The sequence below is a fragment of the Ovis canadensis genome, chromosome 21, assembly GCF_042477335.2.
Source record: "Ovis canadensis isolate MfBH-ARS-UI-01 breed Bighorn chromosome 21, ARS-UI_OviCan_v2, whole genome shotgun sequence".
Classification (NCBI taxonomy): domain Eukaryota; kingdom Metazoa; phylum Chordata; class Mammalia; order Artiodactyla; family Bovidae; genus Ovis; species Ovis canadensis.
The window spans coordinates 2,658,259-2,684,240 of NC_091265.1; positions in this window are offsets into that span (position 1 = coordinate 2,658,259).

A 25,982-nucleotide genomic window follows, 5' to 3' on the forward strand; every position below is an offset into this window, starting at 1 on the left:
AAGTACCGCAAGATCCATGTCAGCACTGGAGAGGAATCCTCAGGTTCCGGCCCCAACTCCACACAAGGTCTTAGGCCCCGGCATCGACAGGAGAGGAATTCCGAGAGGCTTCCGAGGAAGTAGCATGGGGACTGGCCTTTCCTGAGGCCACCAGAGCGGGTCCCTGAGGTCCCCGTGTTAAGTCGAGAGCACCTGCCGCAACTCGAGAAAATCCAGGAGGTTTTTCCCTCCAGGCGAGATGAGACCCATTTCCGCTGAGGCTTCTCGAGGCTAATCACATCTAACCACTGGAACATCCAAAGGGTCCTTCACACCCTTGCTGCAACTCAAGAAGTTCCCCGACATACCCGTCTCCACTCGAGAGGAAGCACGAGGGTCCCGCACACATCCAGGCGAGCTCCTTTTCCGCCTCCTAGCTCGAGATGAGGGATCCTTTCACTCTTTCGTAGGGAAAGAACTCCCGGCGTTCCCGTAGCATCTCAAGAGGAGGCGCTCTACACAGGAAAGGCTAGAGGAACTCCAGGGTCGTGCCACCATTCCAAGAGTCCCCCAGATGTCTCAGTCCATTCCAGAGGAACCTGTTTTCCCTGCACTGCCTCGACGTTCAAGCCGAGGATCGACTCCCACCACGTGTGCACGTGGGACAGCCCTGTGGGAAAGCCTCGTGGGAAAGCCTCGAGGGAAAGCCATAAATCCCTTGATCCACGCGGCAGACTGCGTCACACTGCTGCTACCGCTTGGAGGAAAGTTCAAGTGCATGCCCGCATTCGAGACGAGGACTGACTCCCCTGGGGAGACTCCAGAAGTACCTCAAGATCCATGTCAGCACTGGAGAGGAATCCTCAGGTTCCGGCCCCGACTCCACACAAGGTCTTAGGCTCCAGCATCGACGGGAGGGGAATCCCGAGAGGCCCCCGAGGAACTCGCATGGCGACTGGCCTTTCCTGAGGCCACCAGAGCGGGTCCCTGAGGTCCCCGTGTTAAGTCGAGAGCACCTGCCGCAACTCAAGAAAATCCAGGAGGTTTTGCCCTCCAGGCGAGATGAGGCCCATTTCCGCTGAGGCTTCTGGAGGCTAATCACATCTAACCACTGGAACTTCCAAAGGGTCCTTCACACCCTTGCTGCAACTCAAGAAGTTCCCCGACATGCCCGTCTCCACTCGAGAGGAATCACGAGGGTCCGCACACATCCAGGGGAGCCCCGTTTCCGCCTCCTAGCTCGAGATCAGGGATCCTTTCCCTCTTTCGTCGGGAAAGAATTACCAGCGTTCCCGTCGCATCTCAAGAGGAGGTGCTCTCCACAGGAAAGGCGAGAGGAACTCCAGGGTCGTGCCACCATTCCAAGAGTCCCCCAGATGTGTCAGTCCATTCCAGAGGAACCTGTTTTCCCTGCACTGCCTCGACGTTCAAGCCGAGTATCGACTCCCACCACGGTGGCACGTGGGACAGCCCTGTTGGAAAGCCTCGTGGGAAAGCCTCGAGGGAAAGCCATAGATCTCTTGATCCACGCGGCGGACTGCGTCACACTGCTGCTACCGCTTGGAGGAGAATTCAAGTGCATGCCCGCATTCGAGACGAGGACTGACTGCCCTGGGGAGACTCCAGAAGTACCCCAAGATCCATGTCAGCACTGGAGCGGAATCCTCAGGTTCCGGCCCCGACTCCACACAAGGTCTTAGGCCCCGGCATCGACGGGAGAGGAATCCCGAGAGGCCCCCGAGGAACTCGCTTGGGGACTGGCCTTTACTGAGGCCACCAGAGCGGGTCCCTGAAGTCCCCGTCGTAAGTCGAGAGCACCTGCGGCAACTCGAGAAAATCCAGGAGGTTTTGCCCTCCAGGCGAGATGAGGCCCATTTCCGCTGAGGCTTCTCGAGGCTAATCACATCTAACCACTGGAAGTTCCAAAGGGTCCTTCACACCCTTGCTGCAACTCAAGAAGTTCCCCGACCTACCCGTCTCCACTCGAGAGGAAGCACGAGGGTGCCGCACACATCCAGGTGAGCCCCATTTCCGCCTCCTAGCTCGAGATGAGGGATCCTTTCCCTGTTTCGTAGGGAAATAATTCCCGGCGTTCCCGTCGCATCTCAAGAGGAGGCGCTCTCAACAGGAAAGGCGAGAGGAACTCCAGGGTCGTGCCACCGTTCCAAGAGTCCCCCAGATGTGTCAGTCCATTCCAGAGGAACCTGTTTTCCCTGCACTGCGTTGACGTTCAAGCCGAGGATCGACTCCCAGCACGTGTGCACGTGGGACAGCCCTGTGGGAAAGCCTCGTGGGAAAGCCTCGAGGGAAAGCCATAAATCCCTTGATCCTCGTGGTGAAATGCTTGACACTGCTGCTACCGCTCTGGAGGAAAGCGCAAGTGCATGCCCGCATTCGAGATGAGGACTGACTCCCCTGGGGAGACTCCAGAAATATGCAAAGTTCCATGTCAGCACTGGAGAGGAATCCTCAGGATCCGGCCCTGACTCCACACAAGGTCTCAGGCCTGGCATCGACGGGAGAGGAATCCCGAGAGGCTCGCGAGCCACTGAAATGGGAACTGGCCAGTCCTGAGGCCACCAGAGAGTGTCCCTTAGGTCACCGTCGTAAGACGAGAGCACCTGCCGCAACTCGAGAAAATCCAGGAGGTTTTTCCCTCCTGGCGAGATGAGGCCCATTTCCACTGAGGCTTCTCCAGGCTAATCACGTCTAGCCTCTGGAACTTCCAAAAGGTCCTTCACACCCTTGCTGCAACTCAAGAAGTTGCCTGACATACCCGTCTCCACTCTAGAGGAAGCACGAGGATCCCATCCACATCCAGAGGAGCCCCGTTTCCGCCTCGTAGCTCGAGATGAGGGACATTTTGCTGCTTTTTCCGGAACGAATTACCGGCGTTCCCCTCTCACCTCAAGAGGAGGCGCTCTCCACAGGAAAGGCGAGAGGAAGTCCAGCGTCGTGCCACCATTCCAAGAGTCCCCCAGATGTCTCAGTCCATTCCAGAGGAACCTGTTTGCCCTGCACTACCTCGGCTTTCACGCCGAGGATCGACTCCCACCACGCTGGCACGTGGGACAGCCCTGTGGGAAAGCCTGGTGGGAAAGCCTCGAGGGGAAGCCACAGATCCCTTGATCCAGGCGATTGGAAGCGTGACACTGCTGCTACCGCTCTGGAGGAAAGCTCACGTGCATGCCCCCATTCGAGACGAGGATTTACTCCCCTGGGAAACTCCAGAAGTACCCCAAGATTCATGTCAGCACTGGAGAGGAATCCTGAGGTTCCGGCCCCGACTCCACACAAGGTCTTAGGCCTCGGCTTCGAAGGGAAAGGAATCCTGAGAGGCCCCCGTGCAACTCGCATAGGGACTGGCCTTTCCTGAGGCAACCAGAGCGGGTCCATGAGGTCCCCGTCGGAAGTTGAGAGCACCTGCCGCAACTCGACAGAATCCAGGAGGTTTTGCCCTCCAGGAGAGATGAGGCCCATTTCCACTGAGGGTCTTAGGCCCCGGCATCGAAGGGAGAGGAATCCCCAGAGGCCCGCGAGCAACTCGCATGGGTACTGGCCTTTCCTGAGGCCACCAGAGCGGGTCCCTGAGGTTCCCGCAGTAAGTTGAGAGCACCTGCCGCAACTCGAGAAAATTCAGGAGGTTTTGCCCTCCAGGCGAGATGAGGCCCATTTCCGCTGAGGCTTCTGAAGGCTAATCATATCTAACCCCTGGAACTTCCAAAAGGTCCTTCACACCCTTGCTGGAACTCAAGAAGTTCCCCGATATCCCTGTCTCCACTCTGGAGGAAGCACGAGGGTCCCGCAAACATCCACAGGAGCCCCGTTTCGCCTCATAACTCGAGATGAGGGATCCTTTTCCTGTTTGGTCGGGAAAGAATTCCCGGCGTTCCCGTCGCACCTCAGAGGAGGCGCTCTCCACAGGAAAGACGAGAGGAACTCCAACGTCGTGCCACCATTCCAAGAGTCCCCTTGATGTCTCAGTCCATTCTAGAGGAACCTGTTTTCTCTGCACTGCCTCGACTTTCACGCCGAGGATCGACTCCCACCACGGTGGCACGTGGGACATCCCTGTGGGAAAGCCTCGTGGGAAAGCCTCGAGGGAAAGACACTGATCCCTTGATCCAAGCGATGGGAAACGTGACACTTCTGCTACAGCTCTGGAGAAAAGTGCACGTGCATGCCCCCATTCGAGACGAGGACTTACTCCCCTGGGGAGACTCCAGACGTACCCCAAGATCCATGTCAGCACTGGAGAGAAATCCTCAGGTTCCGGGCCCGACTCCACACAAGGTCTTAGGCCCCGGCATCGACGGGAGAGGAATCCCGAGAGGCTCCCGAGCCACTGGAATGGGGACTGGCCAGTCCTGAGTCCACCAGAGCGGGTCCCTTAGGTCCCCGTCGTAAGACGAGAGCACCTGCCGCAACTCGAGAAAATCCAGGAGGTTTTTCCCTCCAGGCGAGATGAGGCCCATTTCCGATGTGGCTTCTCCAGGCTAATCACGTCTAGCCTCTGGAACTTCCAATAGGTCCTTCACAACCTTGGTGCAACTCAAGAAGTTGCCTGACATACCCGTCTCCACACTAGAGGAAGCACGAGGATCCCATCCACATCCAGAGGAGCCCAGTTTCCACCTCGTACCTCGAGATGAGGGAAATTTCGCTGCTTTGTCCGGATAGAATTCCCCGCGTTCCCCTCTCACCTCAAGAGGAGGCGCTCTCCACAGGAAAGGCGAGAGGAACTCCAGGGTCATGCCACCATTCCAAGAGTCACCCAGATGTGTCAGTCCATTCCAGAGGAACCTGTTTTCCCTGCACTGCCTTGACGTTCAAGCCGAGGATCGACTCCCACCACGTGTGCACGTGGGACAGCCCTGTGGGAAAGCCTCGTGGGAAAGACTCGAGGGAAAACCATAGATCCTTTGATCCACGTGGCGGACTGGGTGACACTGCTGCTACCGCTCTTGAGGAAAGCGCAAGTGCATGCCCGCATTCGAGACGAGAACTGACTCCCCTGGGGAGACTCCAGAAGTACCCCAAGATCCATGGCAACATTGGAGAGGAATCCTCAGTTTCCGGCCCCGACTCCACACAAGGTCTTAGGCCCCGGCATCGACGGGAGAGGAATCCCGAGAGGCCCCCGAGGAACTCGCATGGGGACTGGCCTTTCCTGAGGCCACCAGAGCGGGTCCCTGAGGACCCCGTCGTAAGTAGAGAGCACCTGCCACAACTCGAGAAAATCCAGGAGGTTTTGCCCTCCAGGCGAAATGAGGCCCATTTCCGCTGAGGCTTCTCGAGGCTAATCACAACTAACCACTGGAACTTCCAAAGGGTCCTTCACACCCTTACTGCAACTCAAGAAATTCCCCGACAGAGCCGTTTCCACTCGAGAGGATGCACGAAGGTCCCGGACACATCCAGCGCAGCCCCGTTTCCGCCTCCTAGCTGGAGATGAGGGATCCTTTCCCTGTTTCCTAGGGAAAGAATTCCAGGCGTTCCCGTCGCATCTCAAGAGGAGGCGCTCTCCACAGGAAAGGCGAGAGGAACTCCAGGGTCGTGCCACCATTCCAAGAGTCCCCCAGATGTGTCAGTCCATTCCAGAGGAACCTGTTTTCCCTGCACTGCCTTGACGTTCAAGCCGAGGATCCACTCCCACCACGTGTGCACGTGGGACAGCCCTGTGGGAAAGCCTCGTGGGAAAGCCTCGTGGGAAAGACTCGAGGGAAAACCATAGATCCTTTGATCCACAGGGCGGACTGCGTGACACTGCTGCTACCGCTCTGGAGGAAAGCGCAAGTGCATGCCCGCATTCGAGACGAGGACTGACTCCCCTGGGCATACTCCAGAAGTACCCCAAGATCCATGTCAGCACTGGAGAGGAATCCTCAGGTTCCGGCCCCGACTCCACACAAGGTCTTAGGCGCCGGCATCGACGGGCGACGAATCCTGAGAGGCCACCGAGCAACTCGCATGGGGAATGACTTTTCCTGAGGCCAACATAGCGGGTCCATGAGGTCCCGTCGTGAGGCGAGAGCACAAGCCGCAACTCGAGAAAACCAGGAGGTTCCCCCCTCCATGCGAGATGTGGCCCATTTTGTCTGAGGCGTCTCGAGGCTAATCACATCTAACCTCTGGAACTTCCAAAGGGTCCTTGACACCCTTACTGCAACTCAAGAAGTTCCCCGACATACCCGTCTCCAGTCGAAAGAAAGCACGAGGTTCGGCCCACATCCAGAGGAGCCCCGTTTCCACCTCGTGGCTCCAGGTGAGGTATCCTTTCCCTGCTTGGTCGGGAAAGAATTCCCGGCGTTCCCGTCGCATCTCAAGAGCAGGCGCTCTCCACAGGAAAGGCGAGAGGAACTCCAGGGTCGTGCCACCATTCCCAGAGTCCCCCAGATGGCCCAGTCCATTCCAGAGGAACCTCCTTTCCCTGCACTGCCTCGACTTTCACGCCGAGGATCGACTCACACCAGGGTGGCACGTGAAACAGCCCTGTGGGAAAGCCTCGTGGGAAAGCCTCGAGGGAAAGCCACAGATCCCATGATTGACACGACGGGAAGTGTGACACTGCTACTACAGCTCGGGAGGAAAGCGCACGTGCATGCCCCCTCTCGAGACGAGGACTTACTTCCCTGGGGAGACTCCAGAAGTACCCCAAGATCCATGTCAGCACGAGAGGAATCCTCAGGTTCCGGGCCCGACTCCACACAAGGTCTTAGGCTCCAGCATCCAAGGGAGAGGAATCCCGAAAGGCCCGGGACCAACTCACATGGGGACTGGCCTTTCCTGAGGCCACCAGAACGGGTCCCTGAGGTCCCTGTCATAAGTAGAGAGCACCTGCTGCAACTCGAGAAAATCCAGGAGGTTTTGCCCTCCAGGCGAGATGAGGCCCAATGCCGCTGAGGCGACTCAGGCTAATCACATCTAACCTCTGGAACTTCCAAAGGTTCCTTCACACCCTTGCTGCAACTCAAGAAGTTCCCCGACATTCGCGTCTCCACTCGAGAGGAAGCACAAGGGTCCCGCACACATCCAGAGGAGCCCCGTTTCCGCCTCGTAGTTCGAGATAAAGGATCCTTTCCCTGCTTGGTCAGGAAAGAATTCCCTGCATTCCCTTCGCATTTCAAGAGGAGGCGCTCTCCACAGAAAAGGCGAGAGGAACTCCAGGGTCGTTCCACCATTCCCAAAGTCCCCCAGATGTCTCAGTCCATTCCAGAGGAATCTGTTTGCCTGCGCTTTCTCGACTTACTTGCCGAGGATCGACTGACACCACGGTGACTCGTGGGACAGCCCTGTGGGAGAGCGTCGTCGGAAAGCCTCGTGGGAAAATCTCGAAGGAAAGCCACAGATCCCATGATTGACGCGATGGGAAGTGTGACACTGCTGCTACAGCTCAGTAGGAAAGCGCACGTGCATGCCCCCTCTCGAGATGAGGACTCACTCCCCTGGGGAGACTCCAGAATACCCCAAGTTCCATGTCAGCACTGGAGAGGAATCCTCAGGTTCAGGCCACGATTCCACACAAGGTCTTAGGCCCCGGCATCGAAGGGAGAGGAATCCCGAGAGGCCCGCGAGCAACTTGCATGGGGACTGGCCTTTCGTGAGGCCACCAGTGCGGGTCCCTGAGGACCCGTCGTAAGTCGAGAGCACCTGCCAAAACTCGAGAAAATCCACGAGGTTTTGCCCTGCAGGCGAGATGAGGCACATTTCCGCTGAGGCTTCTCAAGGCTAATCAAATCTAAGCTCTGGAACTTCCAAAAGGTCATTCACACCCTTGCTGCAACTCAAGAAGTTCCCCGACATACCCGTCTCCACTCTTGAGGAATCACGAGGGTCCCGCCCACATCCAGACGAGCCCCGTTTTCGCCTCGTAGCTCGAGATGAGGGATCCTTTCCTTGCTTGGTCGGAAGGAATTCCCGGAGTTCCCGTCGCTTCTCAAGAGGAGGCGCTCTACACAGGAAAGGCGAGAGGAACTCCAGCGTTGCGCCACCATTCCTGAGTCCCCCGGATGTCTCAGTCCATTCCAGAGGAACCTGTTTTCCCTGCACTGCCTCGACTTTCTCGCCGAGGATGGACACCCACCACGGTGGTACGTGAAGCAGCCCTGTGGGAAAGCCTCGTGGGAATGCCTCGAGGGAAAGACACAGATCCCTTGATCCACGAGACGGGAAGCGTGACACTGCTGCTACAGGTCAGAAGGAAAGCGAACGTGCATGCCCCCTCTCGAGACGAGGACTCACTCCCCTGGGGAGACTCCAGAAGTGCCCCAAGATCCATTTCAACACTGGAGAGGAAACCTCATGTTCCGGGCCCGACTCCACACAAGGTCTTAAGCCCCGGCATCAAAGGGAGAGGCATTCCCAGAAGCCCCGGAGGAACTCGAATGGGGACTGACCTGTCCTGAGGCCACCAGAGTCGGTCCCTTTCGTCACCGTCATAAGACGAGAGCACCTGCCACAACTTGAGAAAATCCAGGACGTTCTCACCTCCAGGATAGATGAGGCCCATTTCCGCTGAGGCGTCTCGAGGATAATCACATCTAACCCTGGAAAGTCCAAAGGATCATTGACACCCTTGCTGCAACTCAAGAAGTTCCCCGACATACCCGACTACACTCGAGAGGAAGCACGAGGGGCCCGCCCATATCCAGAGGAGCCCCGTTTCCGCCTCGTTGCTCGAGATGAGGGATCCTTTCGCTGCTTGTTCGGGAAAGAATTCTGGGCATTCGCCTCACATCTCAGGAGGAGGTGCACTCCACAGGAAAGGCGACAACTTCAGCGTCGTGCAACCATTCCCAGAGACCCCCAGATGTCTCAGTCCATTCCAGAGGAACCTGTTTTCCCTGCACTGACTCGACTTACACGCCGAGGATCGACTCACACCACGGTGCCACGTGGGACAGCCATTTGGGAAAGCCTCGTGGGAAAGCCTCGTGGGAAAGCCTCGAGGGAAAGCCACAGATCCCTTGATCCAGGCGAGGGGAAGCGTGACACTGCTGCTAACGCTCTGGAGGATAGCGCACGTGCATGCCCCCTCTGGAGACAATGACTGACTCCCCTGGGGAGACTCCATAAGTACCCAAAGATCCATGTCAGCACTGGGGAGGAATCCTCAGGTTCCGGCCCCAACTCCACACAAGGTCTTGAGTCCCGACATCGACGGTACAGGAATCCCGAGAAGCCCTGAGCAACTCGCATAGGGACTGGCCTTTCCTGAGGCCACCAGAGAGGGTCCCTGAGGTCCCCGTCGTAAGTCGAGAGCACCTGCCGCAACTGGAGAAAATCCAGGAAGTTTTGCCCTCCAGGCGAGGTGATGCCCATTTCCGCTGAGGCTTCTCGAAGCTAATGACACCTAACCTTTGGAACTTCAAAAAGGTCCTTCACACCCTTGCTTCAACTCACGAAGTTCCCTGACATAACCGTTTACACTAGGGAGGAAGCACGAGGGTCCTGGCCACATCCAGAGGAGCCCCGTTTCCGCCTCGTAGCTCGAGATGAGGGATCCTTTCCCTGCTTGGTCGGGAAAGAATTCTGGGCATTCCCGTCGCATCTCAAGAGGAGATGCTCTCCACAGGAAAGGAGAGAAGAACGTCAGTGTCGTGCGACCATTCCAAGAGTCCCCCAGATGTCTTCGTCCATTCCAGAGGAACCTGTTTTCCCTGCACTGCCTTGACTTTCACGCTGAGGATCGACTCCCACCACAGTGGCACGTAGGACAGCCCTGTGGGAAAGCCTCGTGGAAAATCCTCGTTGGAAAACCTCGCCTGAAAGCCACAGATCCCATGATCCATGCACCTGGATCCTGACAATGCTGCTACCGTTCTGGAGGAAAGCGCAAGTGCATGCCATCTCTCGAGATGAGGACTTACTCCCCTGGGGAGACTCCAGAAGTTCCCCCAAGATCCATGTCAGCACTGAAGAGGAATCGTCATGTTCCGCCCCGACTCCACACAAGGTCTCAGGCTCCGGCATCGAAGGGAGAGGAATCCGGAGAGGCACCCGAGCAACTCGCATGGGAACTGGCATTGCCTGAGCCCACCAGAGCGAGTCCCTGAGGTGCCCGTCGTAAATTGAGAGCACCTGCCACAACTCGAAAAAATCCAGGAGGTTTTGCCCTCCAGGCAAGAAGAGACCATTTCCGCTGAGGCTTCTCGAAGCTAATCAAACCTAACCTCTGGAACTTCCAAAAGTTCCTTCACACCATTGCTGTAACTCAAGAAGTTGCCTGACATACCCGTCTCCACTCTAGAGGAAGCACAAGGGTCCCGGCCACATCCAGGGGAGACCCGTTTCCGCCTCGCAGCTCGAGATGAGGGACATTTCGCTGCTTTGTGGGGAAAGAATTCCCAGCGTTCCACTCTCACCTCAAGAGGAGGTGCTCTCCACAGGAAAGGCGAGAGGAAATCCAGCGTCGTGTCACCATCCAAGAGTCCCCCAGAAGACTCAGTCCATTCCAGAGGAACCTGTTTTCCCTGCACTGCCTTGACTTTCACACCGAGGATTGACTCCCACCACAGTGGCACGTGGGACAGCCCTGTGGGAAAGCCTCGTGGGAAAGCCTCGAGGGAAAGCCACAGATCCCTTGTTCCAGGTGATGGAAAGCATGACACTGCTGCTACTGCTTTGGAGGAAAGCGCACGTGCATGCCCCCATTTGAGACGAGGACTTACTCCCCTGGGGAGGCTCCAGAATTACCCCAAGACCCATGTCAGCACTGGAGAGGAATCCTCAGGTTCCGGCCCCGCCTCCACACAAGGTATTAGGCCCTGGGATCGAAGGGAGAGGTATTCCGAGAGGCCCACGTGCAACTCGCATGGGGACTGGCCTTTCCTGAGCCACCAGAGCGGGTCCCAGAGGTCCCCGTCGTATGTCGAGAGCACCTGCCGCAACTCGATAAAATCCATTACGATTTGCCCTCCAGGCGAGATGAGGACCATTTCCGCTGAGGCTTCTCAAGGCTAATCACACCTAAGCTCTGGAACTTCCAAAGGGTCCTTGACACCCTTGCTGCAACTCAAGAAGTTCCCCGACATACCCGTCTCCACTCGAGAGGAAGCACGAGGGTCCCGCACACATCCAGGGGAGCCCCGTTTCCGCCTCCTAGCTCGAGATGAGGGATCCTTTCCCTGTTTCGTAGGGAAAGAATTCCCGGCCTTCCCGTCGCATCTCAAAGGGAGGCGCTCTCCACAGTAAAGGCGAGAGGAACTCCAGGGTCGTGCCACCATTCCAAGAGTCCCCCAGATGTGTCAGTCCATTCCAGAGGAACCTGTTTTCCCAGCACTGCCTCGACGTTCAAGCCGAGGATCGACTCCCACCACGTGTGCACGTGGGACTGCCCTGTGGGAAAGCCTCGTGGGAAAGCCTCGAGGGAAAGCCATAAATCCCTTGATCCTCGTGGCGAAATGCTTGACACTGCTGCTACCGCTCTGGAGGAAAGCGCAAGTGCATGCCCGCATTCGAGATGAGGACTGACTCCCCTGGGGAGACTCCAGAAGTATGCAAAGTTCCATGTCAGCACTGGAGAGGAATCCTCACGATCCGGCCCTGACTCCACACAAGGTCTTAGGCCTGGCATCGACGGGAGAGGAATCCCGAGAGGCTCGCGAGCCACTGGAATGGGGACTGGCCAGTCCTGAGGCCACCAGAGCGGGTCCCTTAGGTCACCGTCGTAAGAAGAGAGCACCTGCTGCAACTCGAGAAAATCCAGGAGGTTTTTCCCTCCTGGCGAGATGAGGCCCATTTCCACTGAGGCTTCTCCAGGCTAATCACGTCTAGCCTCTGGAAATTCCAAAAGGTCCTTCACACCCTTGCTGAAACTCAAGAAGTTCCCCAATATCCCCGTCTCCACTCTAGAGGAAGCACGAGGGTCCCACCCACATTCAGAGGAGCCCCGTTTCTTCCTCAGTGCTCAAGATGAGGGATATTTTCCCTGCTTGGTCGGGAAAGAATTCTGGGCGTTCCTGTCGCATTTCAAGAGGAGGCGCTCTCCACAGCAAAGGCGAGAGGAACTCCAGCATCGTGCCGCCATTCCAAGAGTCCCCCAAATATTTCAGTCCATTTCAGAAGAACCTGTTTTCCCTGCACTGCCTCGACTTTCACGCCAAGGATGGACTCAAACCAAGGTGGCACGTGGGATCCCTGTGGGGAAGCCTCGTGGGAAAGCCTCGTGGGAAAGCCTGGAGTGAAAGCCACAGATCCCTTGATCCAGGCGATGGAAAGCGTGACACTGCTGCTACAGCTCTGGAGGAAAGCGCAGGTGCATGTTCCCATTCGAGATGAGGACTTACTCCCCTGGGGAGACTCCAGAAGTACCCCAAGATCCATGTCAGCATAGGAGAGGAATACTCAGGTTCCGGCCCCGACTCCACACAAGGTCTTAGGCCCCGGCATCGAAGGGAGAGGAATCCCGAGAGGCCCCCGAGCAACTCGCATGGGGACTGGCCTTTGTGAGGCCACCAGAGCGGGTCCCTGAGGTTCCCGCCATAAGTCGAGAGCACCTGCCGCAACAGGAGAAAATCCAGAAGGTTTTGCCCTCCAGGCGAGATGAGGCCCATTTCCGCTGAGGCTTCTGAAGGCTAATCACATCTAACCCCTAGAACTTCCAAAAGGTCCTTCACACCCTTGCTGGAACTCAAGAAGTTCCCCGATATCCCCGTCTCCACTCTAGAGGAAGCACGAGGGTCCCGCACACATCCAGAGGAGCCCCGTTTCCGCCTCCTAGCTCGAGATGAGGGAACCTTTCCCTGTTTCTTAGGGAAAGAATTCCCGGCGTTCCCGGCGCATCTCAAAAGGAGGCGCTCTCCACAGGAAAGGAGAGAGGAACTCCAGGGTCGTGCCACCATTCTAAGAGTCCCTCAGATGTGTCAGTCCATTCCAGAGGAAACTGTTTTCCCTGCACTTCCTTGACGTTCAAGCCAAGGATCGACTCCCACCACGTGTGTACGTGGGACAGCCCTGTGGGAAAGCCTCGTGGGAAAGACTCGAGGGAAAATCATAGATCCTTTGATCCAGGCGGCGGACTGCGTGACACTGCTGCTACCGCTCTGGAGGTAAGCGCAAGTGCATGCCCGCATTCGAGACGAGGACTGACTCCCCTGGGGAGACTCCAGAAGTACCCCAAGATCCATGTCAGCACTGGAGAGGAATCCTCAGGTTCTGGCCCCGACTCCACACAAGGTCTTAGGCCCCGGCATCGACGGGAGAGGAATCCCGAGAGGCCCCAGAGCAACTCGCATGGGGACTGGCCTTTCCTGAGGCCACCAGAGCGGGTCCCTGAAGTCCCTTTCGTAAGTCGAGAGCACCTGCCGCAACACGAGAAAATCCAGGAGGTTTTGCCCTCCAGGCGAGATGAGGCCCATTTCCGCTGAGGCTTCTCGAGGCTAATCACATCTAACCACTGAAACTTCCAAAGGGTCCTTCACACCCTTGCTGCAACTCAAGAAGTTCCCCGACATACCCGTCTCCACTCCAGAGGAAGCACGAGGGTCCCGCACACATCCAGGGGAGCCCCATTTCCGCCTCCAAGCTGGAGATGAAGGATCCTTTCCCTGTTTCGTAGGGAAAGAATTCCCCGCGATCCCGGCGCATCTCAGGAGGGGGCGCTCTCCACAGGAAAGGCGAGAAGAACTCCAGGGTCGTGCCACCATTCCATGAGTCCCTCAGATGTATCAGTCCATTCCAGAGGACCTGTTTTCCCTGCACTGCCTTGACGTTCAAGCCGAGGATTGACTCCTACCACGTGTGCACGAGGGACAGCCCTGTGGGAAAGCCTCGTGGGAAAGCCTCGTGGGAAAGCCTGGAGGGAAAGCAATAGATCCCTTGGTACACTCGGCGGAATGCGTGACACTGCTGCTACCGCTCTGGAGGAAAGCGCATGTGCATGCCCGCATTCGAGACGAGGACTGACTCCCCGGGGGAGACTCCAGAAGTACCCCAAGATCCATGTCAGCACTCGAGAGGAATCCTCAGGGTCCGGCTCCGAATCCACACAAGGTCTTAGGCCCCAGCATCGACGGGAGAGGAATCCCGATAGGCCCCCGAGGATGTCGCATGGGGATTGGCCTTTCCTGAGGCCACCAGAGAGGGTCCCTGAGGTCCCCGTCATAAGTCGAGAGCACCTGCCGCAACTCGAGAAAATCCAGGTGGTTTTGCCCTCCAGGCGAGATGAGGCCCATTTCCGCTGAGGCTTCTCGAGGCTAATCACATCTAACCACTGGAACTTCCAAAGGGTCCTTCACACCCTTGCTGCAACTCAAGAAGTTCCCCGAGATACACGTTTCCACTCGGGAGGAAGCACGAGGGTCACGCACACATCCAGGGGAGCCCCGTTTCCGTCTCCTAGCTTGAGATGAGTGATCCTTTCCCTGTTTCGTAGGGAAAGAATTCCCGGCGTTCCCGTCGCATCTCAACAGGAGGCGCTCTCCACAGGAAAGGCGAGAGGAACTCCAGGGTCGTGCCACCATTTCAAGAGTCCCCCAAATGTGTCAGTCCATTCCAGAGGAACCTGTTTTCCCTGCACTGCCTCGACGTTCATGCCAAGGATCGTTTCCCACCACGTGTGCACGTGGGACAGCCCTGTGTGAAAGCCTCGTGGGAAAGCCTCTTGGGAAAGACTCGAGGGAAAACCATAGATCCTTTGATCCTCGCGGCGGACAGTGTGACACTGCTGCTACCGCTCTGGAGGAAAGCTCACGTGCATGCCCCCATTCGAGACGAGGACTTACTCCCCTGGGGATACTCCAGAAGTACCCCAAGATTCATGTCAGCACTGGAGAGGAATCCTGAGGTTCTGGCCCCGACTCCACACAAGGTCTTAGGCCCCGGCTTCGAAGGGAAAGGGATCCTGAGAGGCCCCCGTGCAACTCGCATAGGGACTGGCCTTTCCTGAGGCAACCAGAGCGGGTCCATGAGGTCCCCGTCGGAAGTTGAGAGCACCTGCCGCAACTCGACAGAATCCAGGAGGTTTTGCCCTCCAGGAGAGATGAGGCCCATTTCCACTGAGGGTCTTAGGCCCCGGCATCGAAGGGAGAGGAATCCCCAGAGGCCCGCGAGCAACTCACATGGGGACTGGCCTTTCCTGAGGCCACCAGAGCGGGTCCCTGAGGTTCCCGCAGTAAGTTGAGAGCACCTGCCGCAACTCGAGAAAATCCAGGAGGTTTAGCCCTCCAGGCGAGATGAGGCCCATTTCCGCTGAGGCTTCTGAAGGCTAATCATATCTAACCCCTGGAACTTCCAAAAGGTCCTTCACACCTTTGCTGGAACTCAAGAAGTTCCCGATATCCCTGTCTCCACTCTAGAGGAAGCACGAGGGTCCCACACACATCCAGAGGAGCCCCGTTTCCGCCTCATAACTCGAGATGAGGGATCCTTTTCCTGTTTGGTCGGGAAAGAATTCCCGGCGTTCCCGTCGCACCTCAGAGGAGGCGCTCTCCACAGGATAGACGAGAGGAACTCCAACGTCGTGCCACCATTCCAAGAGTCCCCTTGATGTCTCAGTCCATTCTAGAGGAACCTGTTTTCTCTGCACTGCCTCGACTTTCACGCAGAGGATCGACTCCCACCACGGTGGCACGTGGGACATCCCTGTGGGAAAGCCTCGTGGGAAAGCCTCGAGGGAAAGACACTGATCCCTTGATCCGAGCGATGGGAAGCATGACACTTCTGATACAGCTCTGGAGAAAAGTGCACGTGCATGCCCCCATTCGAGACGAGGACTTACTCCCCTGGGGAGACTCCAGACGTACCCCAAGATCCATGTCAGCACTGGAGAGAAATCCTCAGGTTCCGGGCCCGACTCCACACAAGGTCTTAGGCCCCGGCATCGACGGGAGAGGAATCCCGAGAGGCTCCCGTGCCACTGGAATGGGGACTGGCCAGTCCTGAGGCCACCAGAGCGGGTCCCTTAGGTCCCCGTCGTAAGACTAGAGCACCTGCCGCAACTCGAGAAAATCCAGGAGGTTTTTCCCTCCAGGCGAGATGAGGCCCATTTCCGATGAGGCTTCTCCAGGCTAATCACGTCTAGCCTCTGGAACTTCCAATAGGTCCTTCACACCCTTGGTGCATCTCAAGAAGTTGCCTGACATACCCGTCTCCGCACTAGAGGAAGCACGAGGATCCCATCCACATCCAGAGGAGCCCAGGTTCCACCTCGTACCTCGAGATGAGGGAAATTTCGCTGCTTTGTCCGGATAGAATTCCCCGCGTTCCCCTCTCACCTCAAGAGGAGGCGCTCTCCACAGGAAGGGCGAGAGGAACTCCAGGGTCGTGCCACCATTCCAAGATCCCCCAGATGGGTCAGTCCATTCCTGAGGAACCTGTTTTCCCTGCACTGCCTTGACGTTCAAGCCGAGGATCGACTCCCACCACGTGTGCACGTGGGACAGCCCTGTGGGAAAGCCTCGTGGGAAAGCCTCGTAGGAAAGACTCGAGGGAAAACCATAGATCCTTTGATCCAGGCGGCGGACTGCGTGACACTGCTGCTACCGCTCTGGAGGAAAACGCAAGTGCATGACTGCATTCGAGACGAGCACTGACTCCCCTGGGGAGACTCCAGAAGTTCCCCCAAGATCCATGTCAGCACTGGAGAGGAATCCTCAGGTTCCGGCCCCGACTCCACACAAGGTCTTAGGCCCCGGCATCGACGGGATAGGAATCCCGAGAGGCCCCCGAGAAACTCGCATGGGGACTGGCCTTGCCTGAGGGCACCAGAGCGGTTCCCTGAGGTCCCCGTCTTAAGTCGAGAGCACCTGCCGCAACTCGAGAAAATCCAGGAGGTTTTGCCCTCCAGGCGAGATGAGGCCCATTTCCGCTGAGGCTTCTCGAGGCTAATCACATCTAACCACTGGAACTTCCAAAGGGTCCTTCACACCCTTGCTGCAACTCAAGAAGTTCCCCGACATACCCATCTCCGCTCGAGAGGAAGCACGAGGGTCCCGCACACATCCAGGGGAGCCCCGTTTCCGCCTCCTAGATCGAGATGTGGGATCCTTTCCCTGTTTCGTAGGGAGAGAATTCCCGGCGTTCCCGTCGCATCTCAAGAGGAGGGGCTCTCCACAGGAAAGGCGAGAGGAACTCCAGGGTCGTGCCACCATTCCAAGAGTCCCCCAGATGTGTCAGTCCATTCCAGAGGAACCTGTTTTCCCTGCACTGCCTTGACGTTCAAGCCGAGGATCGACTCCCTCCACGTGTGCACGTGGGACAGCCCTGTGGGAAAGCCTCGTGGGAAAGCCTCGTGGGAAAGACTCGAGGGAAAACCATAGAACCTTTGATCCACGCTTTGGACTGCGTGACACTGCTGCTACCGCTTTGGAGGAAAGCACAATTGCATGCCCTCATTCGAGACGAGTTCTGACTCCCCTGGGGAGACTCCAGAAGTACCCCAAGATCAATGTCAGCACTGGAGAGGAATCTTCAGGTTCCGGCCCCACTCCACACAAGGTCTTAGGCCCCGGCATCGACGGGAGAGGAATCCCGAGAGGCCCCCAAGGAACTCGCATGGGGACTGGCCTTTCCTGAGGCCGCCAGAGCGGGTCCCTGAGGTCCCCGTCGTAAGTCGAGAGCACCTTCCGCAACTCGATAAAATCCAGGAGGTTTTGCCCTCCAGGCGAGATGAGGCCCATTTCCGCTGAGGCTTCTCGAGGCTAATCACATCTAACCACTGGAACTTCCAAAGGGTCCTTCACACCCTTGCTGCAACTCAAGAAGTTCCCCGACATACACGTCTCCACTCGAGAGGAAGCACGAGTGTCCCGCACACATCCAGGGGAGCCCCGTTTCCGCCTCCTAGCTCGAGATGAGGGATCCTTTCCCTGTTTCGTAGGGAAAGAATTAACGGCGTTCCCGTCGCATCTCAAGAGGAGGCGCTCTCCACAGGAAAGGCGAGAGGAACTCCAGGGTCGTGCCACCATTCCAAGAGTCCCCCAGATGTGTCAGTCCATTCCAGAGGAACCTGTTTTCCCTGCACTGCCTCGATGTTCAAGCCGAGGATCGACTCCCACCACGTGTGCACGTGGGACAGCCCTGTGGGAAAGCCTCGTGGGAAAGCCTCGTGAGAAAGACTCGAGGGAAAACCATAGATCCTTTGATCCACGCGGCGGACTGCGTGACACTGCTGCTACCGCTCTGGAGGAAAGCGCAAGTGCATGCCCGCATTCGAGACGAGCACTGACTCCCCTGGGGAGACTCCAGAAGTACCCCTAGATCCATGTCAGCACTGGAGAGGAATCCTCAGGTTCCGGCCCCGACTCCACACAAGGTCTTAGGCCCCGGCATTGACGGGAGAGGAATCCCGAGAGGCCACCGAGGAACTCGCATGGGGACTGGCCTTTCCTGAGGCCACCAGAGCGGTTCCCTGAGGTCCCCGTCGTAAGTCGAGAGCACCAGCCGCAACTCGAGAAAATCCAGGAGGTTTTGCCCTCCAGGCGAGATGAGGCCCATTTCCGCTGAGGCTTCTCGAGGCTAATCACATCTAACCACTGGAACTTCCAAAGGGTCCTTCACAATCTTGCTGCAACTCAAGAATTTCCCCGACATACCCGTCTCCACTCGAGAGGAAGCACGAGGGTCCCGCACACATCCAGGGGAGCCCCGTTTCCGCCTCCTAGCTCGAGATGAGGGACCCTTTCCCTGTTTCGTAGGGAAAGAATTCCCGGCGTTGCCGTCGCATCTCAAGAGGAGGCGCTCTCCACAGGAAAGGCGAGAGGAACTCCAGGGTCGTGCCACCATTCCAAGAGTCCCCCAGATGTGTCAGTCCATTCCAGAGGAACCTGTTTTCCCTGCACTGCCTCGACGTTCAAGCCGAGGATCGACTCCCACCACGTGTGCACGTGGGACAGCCCTGTGGGAAAGCCTCGTGGGAAAGCCTCGTAGGAAAGACTCGAGGGAAAACCATAGATCCTTTGATCCACGCGGCGGACTGCGTGACACTGCTGCTACCGCTCTGGAGGAAAGCGCAAGTGCCTGACTGCATTCGAGACGAGCACTGACTCCCCTGGGGAGACTCCAGAAGTACCCCACGATCCATGTCAGCACTGGAGAGGAATCCTCAGGTTCCGGCCCCGACTCCACACAAGGTCTTAGGCCCCGGCATCGACGGGAAAGGAATCCCGAGAGGCCCCCGAGGAACTCGCATGGGGACTGGCCATTCCTGAGGCCACCAGAGCGGGTCCCTGAGGTCCCCGTCGTAAGTCGAGAGCACCTGCCGCAACATGAGAAAATCCAGGAGGTTTTGCCCTCCAGGCGAGATGAGGCCCATTTCCGCTGAGGCTTCTCGAGGCTAATCACATCTAACCACTGGAACTTCCAAAGGGTCCTTCACACCCTTGTTGCAACTCAAGAAGTTCCCCGACATACCCGTCTCCACTCGAGAGGAAGCACGAGTGTCTCGCACACATCCAGGGGAGCCCCGTTTCCGCCTCCTAGCTCGAGATGAGGGATCCTTTCCCTGTTTCGTAGGGAAAGAATTCCCGGCGTTCCCGTCGCATCTCAAGAGGAGGCGCTCTCCACAGGAAAGGCGAGAGAAACTCCAGGGTCGTGCCACCATTCCAAGAGTCCCCCAGATGTGTCAGTCCATTCCAGAGGAACCTGTTTTCCCTGCACTGCCTTGACGTTCAAGCCGAGGATCGACTCCCACCACGTGTGCACGTGGGACAGCCCTGTGGGAAAGCCTCGTGGGAAAGACTCGAGGGAAAACTATAGATCCTTTGATCCACGAGGCGGAATGCGTGACACTGCTGCTACCGCTGTGGAGGAAAGCACAAGGGCATGCCCGCATTCGAGACGAGGACTGACTCCCCTGGGGAGACTCCAGAAGCACCCCAAGATCCATGTCAGCACTGGAGAGGAATCCTCAGGTTCCAGCCCCGACTCCACACATGGTCTTAGGCCCCGGCATCGATGGGAGAGGAATCCCGAGAGGCCCCCGAGGAACTCGCATGGGGACTGGCCGGTCCTGAGGCCACCAGAGCGGTTCCCTGAGGTCCCCGTCGTGAGTCGAGAGCACCTGCCGCAACTCGAGAAAATCCAGGAGGTTTTGCCCTCCAGGCGAGATGAGGCCCATTTCGGCTGAGGCTTCTCGAGGCTAATCACATCTAAACACTGGAACTTCCAAAGGGTCCTTCACACCCTTGCTGCAACTCAAGAAGTTCCCCGACATACCCGTCTCCACTCGAGAGGAAGCACGAGGGTCCCGCACACATCCAGGGGAGCCCCGTTTCCGCCTCCTAGCTCGAGATGAGGGATCCTTTCCCTGGTTCCTAGGGAAATAATTCCCGGCGTTCCCATCGCATCTCAAGAGGAGGCGCTCTCCACAGGAAAGGCGAGAGGAACTCCAGGGTCGTGCCACCATTCCAAGAGTCCCCCAGATGTGTCAGTCCATTCCAGAGGAACCTGTTTTCCCTGCACTGCCTTGACGTTCAAGCCGAAGATCGACTCCCACCACGTGTGCACGTGGGACAGCCCTGTGGGAAAGCCTCGTGGGAAAGACTCGAGGGAAAACCATAGATCCTTTGATCCACGCGGCGGACTGCGTGACACTGCTGCTACCGCTCTGGAGGAAAGCGCAAGTGCATGCCCGCATTCGAGACGAGGACTGACTCCCCTGGGGAGACTCCAGAAGTACCCCAAGATCCATGTCAGCACTGGAGTGGAATCCTTAGGCTCCGTCCCCGACTCCACACAAGGTCTTAGGCCCTGGCATCGACGGGAGAGGAATCCCGAGAGGCCCCCGAGGAACTCGCATGGGGACTGGCCTTTCCTGACGCCACCAGAGCGGGTCCCTGAGGTCCCCGTTGTAAGTCGAGAGCACCTGCCGCAACTCGAGAAAATCCAGGAGGTTTTGCCCTCTAGGCGAGATGAGGCCCATTTCCGCTGAGGATTCTCGAGGCTAATCACATCTAACCACTGGAACTTCCAAAGGGTCCTTCACACCCTTGCTGCAACTTAAGAAGTTCACCGACATACCCGTCTCCACTCGAGAGGAAGCACGAGGGTCCCGCACACATCCAGGGGAGCCCCGTTTCCGTCTTCTAGCTCGAGATGATGGATCCTTTCCCTGTTTCGTAGGGAGAGAATTCCCGGCGTTCCCGTCACATCTCAAGAAGAGGCGCTCTCCACAGGAAAGGCGAGAGGAACTCCAGGGTCGTGCCACCATTCCAAGAGTCCCCCAGATGTGTCAGTCCATACCAGAGGAACCTGTTTTCCCTGCACTGCCTTGACATTCAAGCCGAGGATCGACTCCCACCACGTGTGAACGTGGGAGAGCCCTGTGGGAAAGCCTCGTGTGAAAGACTCGAGGGAAAACCATAGATCCTTTGATCCAGGCGGCGGACTGCGTGACACTGCTGCTATCGCTCTGGAGGAAAGCGCAAGTGAATGTGTGCATACGAGACGAGGACTGACTCCCCTGGGGAGACTCCAGAAGTACCCCAAGATCCATGTCAGCACTGGAGAGGAATCCTCAGGTTCCGGCCCGACTCCACACAAGGTCTTAGGCCCTGGCATCGACGGGAGAGGAATCCCGAGAGGCCCCCGAGGAACTCGCATGGGGACTGGCCTTTCCTGACGCCACGGGAACGGGTCCCTGATGTCCCCGTCGTAAGTCGAGAGCACCTGTCGCAACTCGAGATAATCCAGGAGGTTTTGCCCTCCAGGCGAGATGAGGCCCATTTCCGCTGAGGCTTCTCGAGGCTAATCACATCTAACCACTGGAACTTCCAAAGGGTCCTTCACAACCTTGCTGCAACTCAAGAAGTTCCCCGACATACCCGTCTCCACTCGAGAGGAAGCACGAGGGTCCCACACACATCCAGGGGAGCCACGTTTCCGCCTCCAAGCTCGAGATGAGGGATCCTTTCCCTGTTTCGTAGGGAAAGATTTCCCGGCGTTCCCGTCGCATCTCAAGAGGAGGCGCTCTCCACAGGAAAGGTGAGAGGAACTCCAGGGTGGTGCCACCATTCCAAGAGTCCCCCAGATGTGTCAGTCCATTCCAGAGGAACCTGTTTTCCCTGCACTGCCTTGTCGTTCAATCCGAGGATCGACTCCCACCACGTGTGCACGTGGGACAGCCCTGTGGGAAAGCCTCGTGGGCAAGCCTCGTGGAAAGACTCGAGGGAAAACCATAGATCCTTTAATCCACGCGGCGGACTGCGTGACACTGCTGCTACTGCTCCGGAGGAAAGCGCAAGTGCATGCCCGCATTCGAGACGAGGACTGACTCCCCGGGGGAGACTCCAGAAGTACCCCAAGATCCATGTCAGCACTGGAGAGGAATCCTCAGGTTACGGCCCCGACTCCACACAAGGTCTTAGGCCTCGGCATCGACGGGAGAGGAATCCCGAGAGCCCCCCGAGCAACTCGCATGGGGACTGTCCATTCCTGAGGCCACCAAAGCGGGTCCCTGAGGTCCCCGCCGTAAGTCGAGAGCACCTGCCGCAACTCGAGAAAATCCAGGAGGTTTTGCCCTCCAGGCGAGATGAGGCCCATTTCCGCTGAGGCATCTCGAGGCTAATCACATCTAACCACTGGAACTTCCAATGGGTCCTTCACACCCTTGCTGCAACTCAAGAAGTTCCCCGACATACCCGTCTCCACTCGAGAGGAAGCACGAGGGTCCCGCACACATCCAGGGGAGCCCCGTTTCCGCCTCCTAGCTCGAGATGAGGGATCCTTTCCCTGTTTCGTAGGGAAAGAATTCCCGGCGTTCCCGTCGCATCTCAAGAGGAGGCGCTCTCCACAGGAAAGGCGAGAGGAACTCCAGGGTCGTGCCACCATTCCAAGAGTCCCCCAGATGTGTCAGTCCATTCCACAGGAACCTGTTTTCCCTTCACTGCCTTCACGTTCAAGCCGAGGATCGACTCCCACCACGTGTGCACGTGGGACAGCCCTGTGGGAAAGCCTCGTCGGAAAGCCTCGTGGGAAAGACTCGAGGGAAAATCATAGATCCTTTGATCCACGCGGCAGACTGCGTGACACTGCTGCTACCGCTCTGGAGGAAAGCGCAAGTGCATGCCCGCATTCGAGACGAGCACTGACTCCCCTGGGGAGACTCCAGAAGTACCCCACGATCCATGTCAGCACTGGAGAGGAATCCTCAGGTTCCGGCCCCGACTTCACACAAGGTCTTAGGCCTCGGCATCGACGGGAGAGGAATCCCGAGAGCCCCCCGAGGAACTCGCATGGGGACTGTCCTTTCCTGAGGCCACCAAAGCGGGTCCCTGAGGTCCCCGCCGTAAGTCGAGAGCACCTGCCGCAACTCGAGAAAATCCAGGAGGTTTTGCCCTCCAGGCGAGATGAGGCCCATTTCCGCTGAGGCATCTCGAGGCTAATCACATCTAACCACTGGAACTTCCAATGGGTCCTTCACACCCTTGCTGCAACTCAAGAAGTTCCCCGACATACCCGTCTCCACTCGAGAGGAAGCACGAGGGTCCCGCACACATCCAGGGGAGCCCCGTTTCCGCCTCCTAGCTCGAGATGAGGGATCCTTTCCCTGTTTCGTAGGGAAAGAATTCCCGGCGTTCCCGTCGCATCTCAAGAGGAGGCGCTCTCCACAGGAAAGGCGAGAGGAACTCCAGGGTCGTGCCACCATTCCAAGAGTCCCCCAGATGTGTCAGTCCATTCCAGAGGAACCTGTTTTCCCTGCGCTGCCTTGACGTTCAAGCCGAGGATCGACTCCCACCACGTGTGCACGTGGGACCGCCCTGTGGGAAAGCCTCGTCGGAAAGCCTCGTGGGAAAGACTCGAGTGAAAACCATAGATCCTTTGATCCACGCGGCGGACTGCGTGACACTGCTGCTACCGCTCTGGAGGAAAGCGCAAGTGCATCCCCGCATTCGAGACGAGCACTGACTCCCCTGGGGAGACTCCAGAAGTACCCCAAGATCCATGTCAGCACTGGAGAGGAATCCTCAGGTTCCGGCCCCTACTCCACACTAGGTCTTAGGCCCCGGCATCGACGGGATAGGAATCCCGTGAGGCCCCCGAGGAACTCCCATGGGGACTGGCCTTTCCGGAGGCCACCAGAGCGGGTCCCTGAGGTCCCCGTCGTAAGTCGAAAGCACCTGCCACAACTCGAGAAATTCCAGGAGGTTTTGCCCTCCAGGCGAGATGAGGCCCATTTCCACTGAGGCTTCTCGAGGCTAATCACATCTAACCACTGGAACTTCCAAAGGGTCCTTAACACCCTTGCTGCAACTCAAGAAGTTCCCCGACATACCCGTCTCCACTCAAGAGGAATCACGAGGGTCCCGCACACATCCAGGGGAGCCCCGTTTCCGCCTCCTAGCTCGAGATGAGGGATCCTTTCCCTGTTTCCTAGGGAAAGAATTCCCGGCGTTCCCGTCGCATCTCAAGAGGAGGCGCTCTCCACAGGAAAGGCGAGAGGAACTCCAGGGTCGTGCCACCATTCCAAGAGTCCCCCAGATGTGTCAGTCCATTCCAGAGGAACCTGTTTTCCCTGCACTGCCTTGACGTTCAAGCCCAGGATCGACTCCCACCACGTGTGCACGTGAGACCACCCTGTGGGAATGCCTCGTAGGAAAGCCTCGTGGGAAAGACTCGAGGGAAAACCATAGATCCTTTGATCCACGCGGCGGACTGGGTGACACTGCTGCTACCGCTCTGGAGGAAAGCGCAAGTGCATGCCCGCATTCGAGACGAGGACTGACTCCCCTGGGGAGACTCCAGAGTACCCCTAGATCCATGTCAGCACTGGAGAGGAATCCTCAGGTTCCGGACCCTACTCCACACAAGGTCTTAGGCCCCGGCAACGAAGGGACAGGAATCCCGAGAGGCCCCCGAGGAACTCGCATGGGGACTGGCCTTTCCTGAGGCCACCAGAGCGGGTCCCTGAAGTCCCCGTCGTAAGTCGAGAGCACCTGCCGCAACTCGAGAAAATCCAGGAGGTTTTGCCCTCCAGGCGAGATGAGGCCCATTTCCGCTGAGGCTTCTCGAGGCTAATCACATCTAACCACTGGAACTTCCAAAGGGTCCTTCACACCCTTGCTGCAACTCAAGAAGTTCCCCGACATACACGTCTCCGCTCGAGAGGAAGCACGAGGGTACCACACACATCCAGGGGAGCACCGTTTCCGCCTCCTAGCTCGAGATGAGGGATCCTTTCCCTGTTTCGTAGGGAAAGAATTCCCGGCGTTCCCGTCGCATCTCAAGAGGAGGCGCTCTCCACAGGAAAGGCGAGAGGAACTTCCGGGTCATGCCACCATTCCATGAGACCCCAGATGTGTCAGTCCATTCCAGAGGAACCTGTTTTCCCTGCACTGTCTCGACGTTCAAGCCGAGGATCGACTCCCAACACGTGTGCACGTGGGACAGCCCTGTGGGAAAGCTTCGTGGGAAAAACTCGAGGGAAAGACATAGATCCTTTGACCCACGCGGCGGACTGCGTGACACTGCTGCTACCGCTGGGAAGAAAGCGCAAGTGCATGCCCGCATTCTAGACGAGCACTGACTCCCCTGGAGAGACTCCAGAAGTACCCCAAGATCCATGTCAGCACTGGAGAGGAATCCTCAGGTTCCGGCCCCGACTCCACAAAAGGTCTTAGGACCCGGCATCGACGGGAGAGGAATCCCGACAGGCCCCCGAGGAACTCGCATGGGGACTGGCCTTTCCTGAGGCCACCAGAGCGGGTCCCTGAGGTCCCCGTCGTAAGTCGAGAGCACCTGCCACAACTCGAGAAAATCCAGGAGGTTTTGCCCTCCAGGCGAGATGAGGCCCATTTCCGCTGAGGCTTCTCGAGGTTAATCACATCTAACCACTGGAACTTCCAAAGGGTCCTTCACACCCTTGCTGCAACTCAAGAAGTTCCCCGACATACCCGTCTCCACTCGAGAGGAAGCACGAGGGTCCCGCACACATCCAGGGGAGCCCCGTTTCCGCCTCTTAGCTCGAGATGAGGAATCCTTTCCCTGTTTCTTAGGGAAACAATTCCCGGCGTTCCCGTCGCATCTCAAGAGGAGGCGCTCTCCACACGAAAGGCGAGAGGACCTCC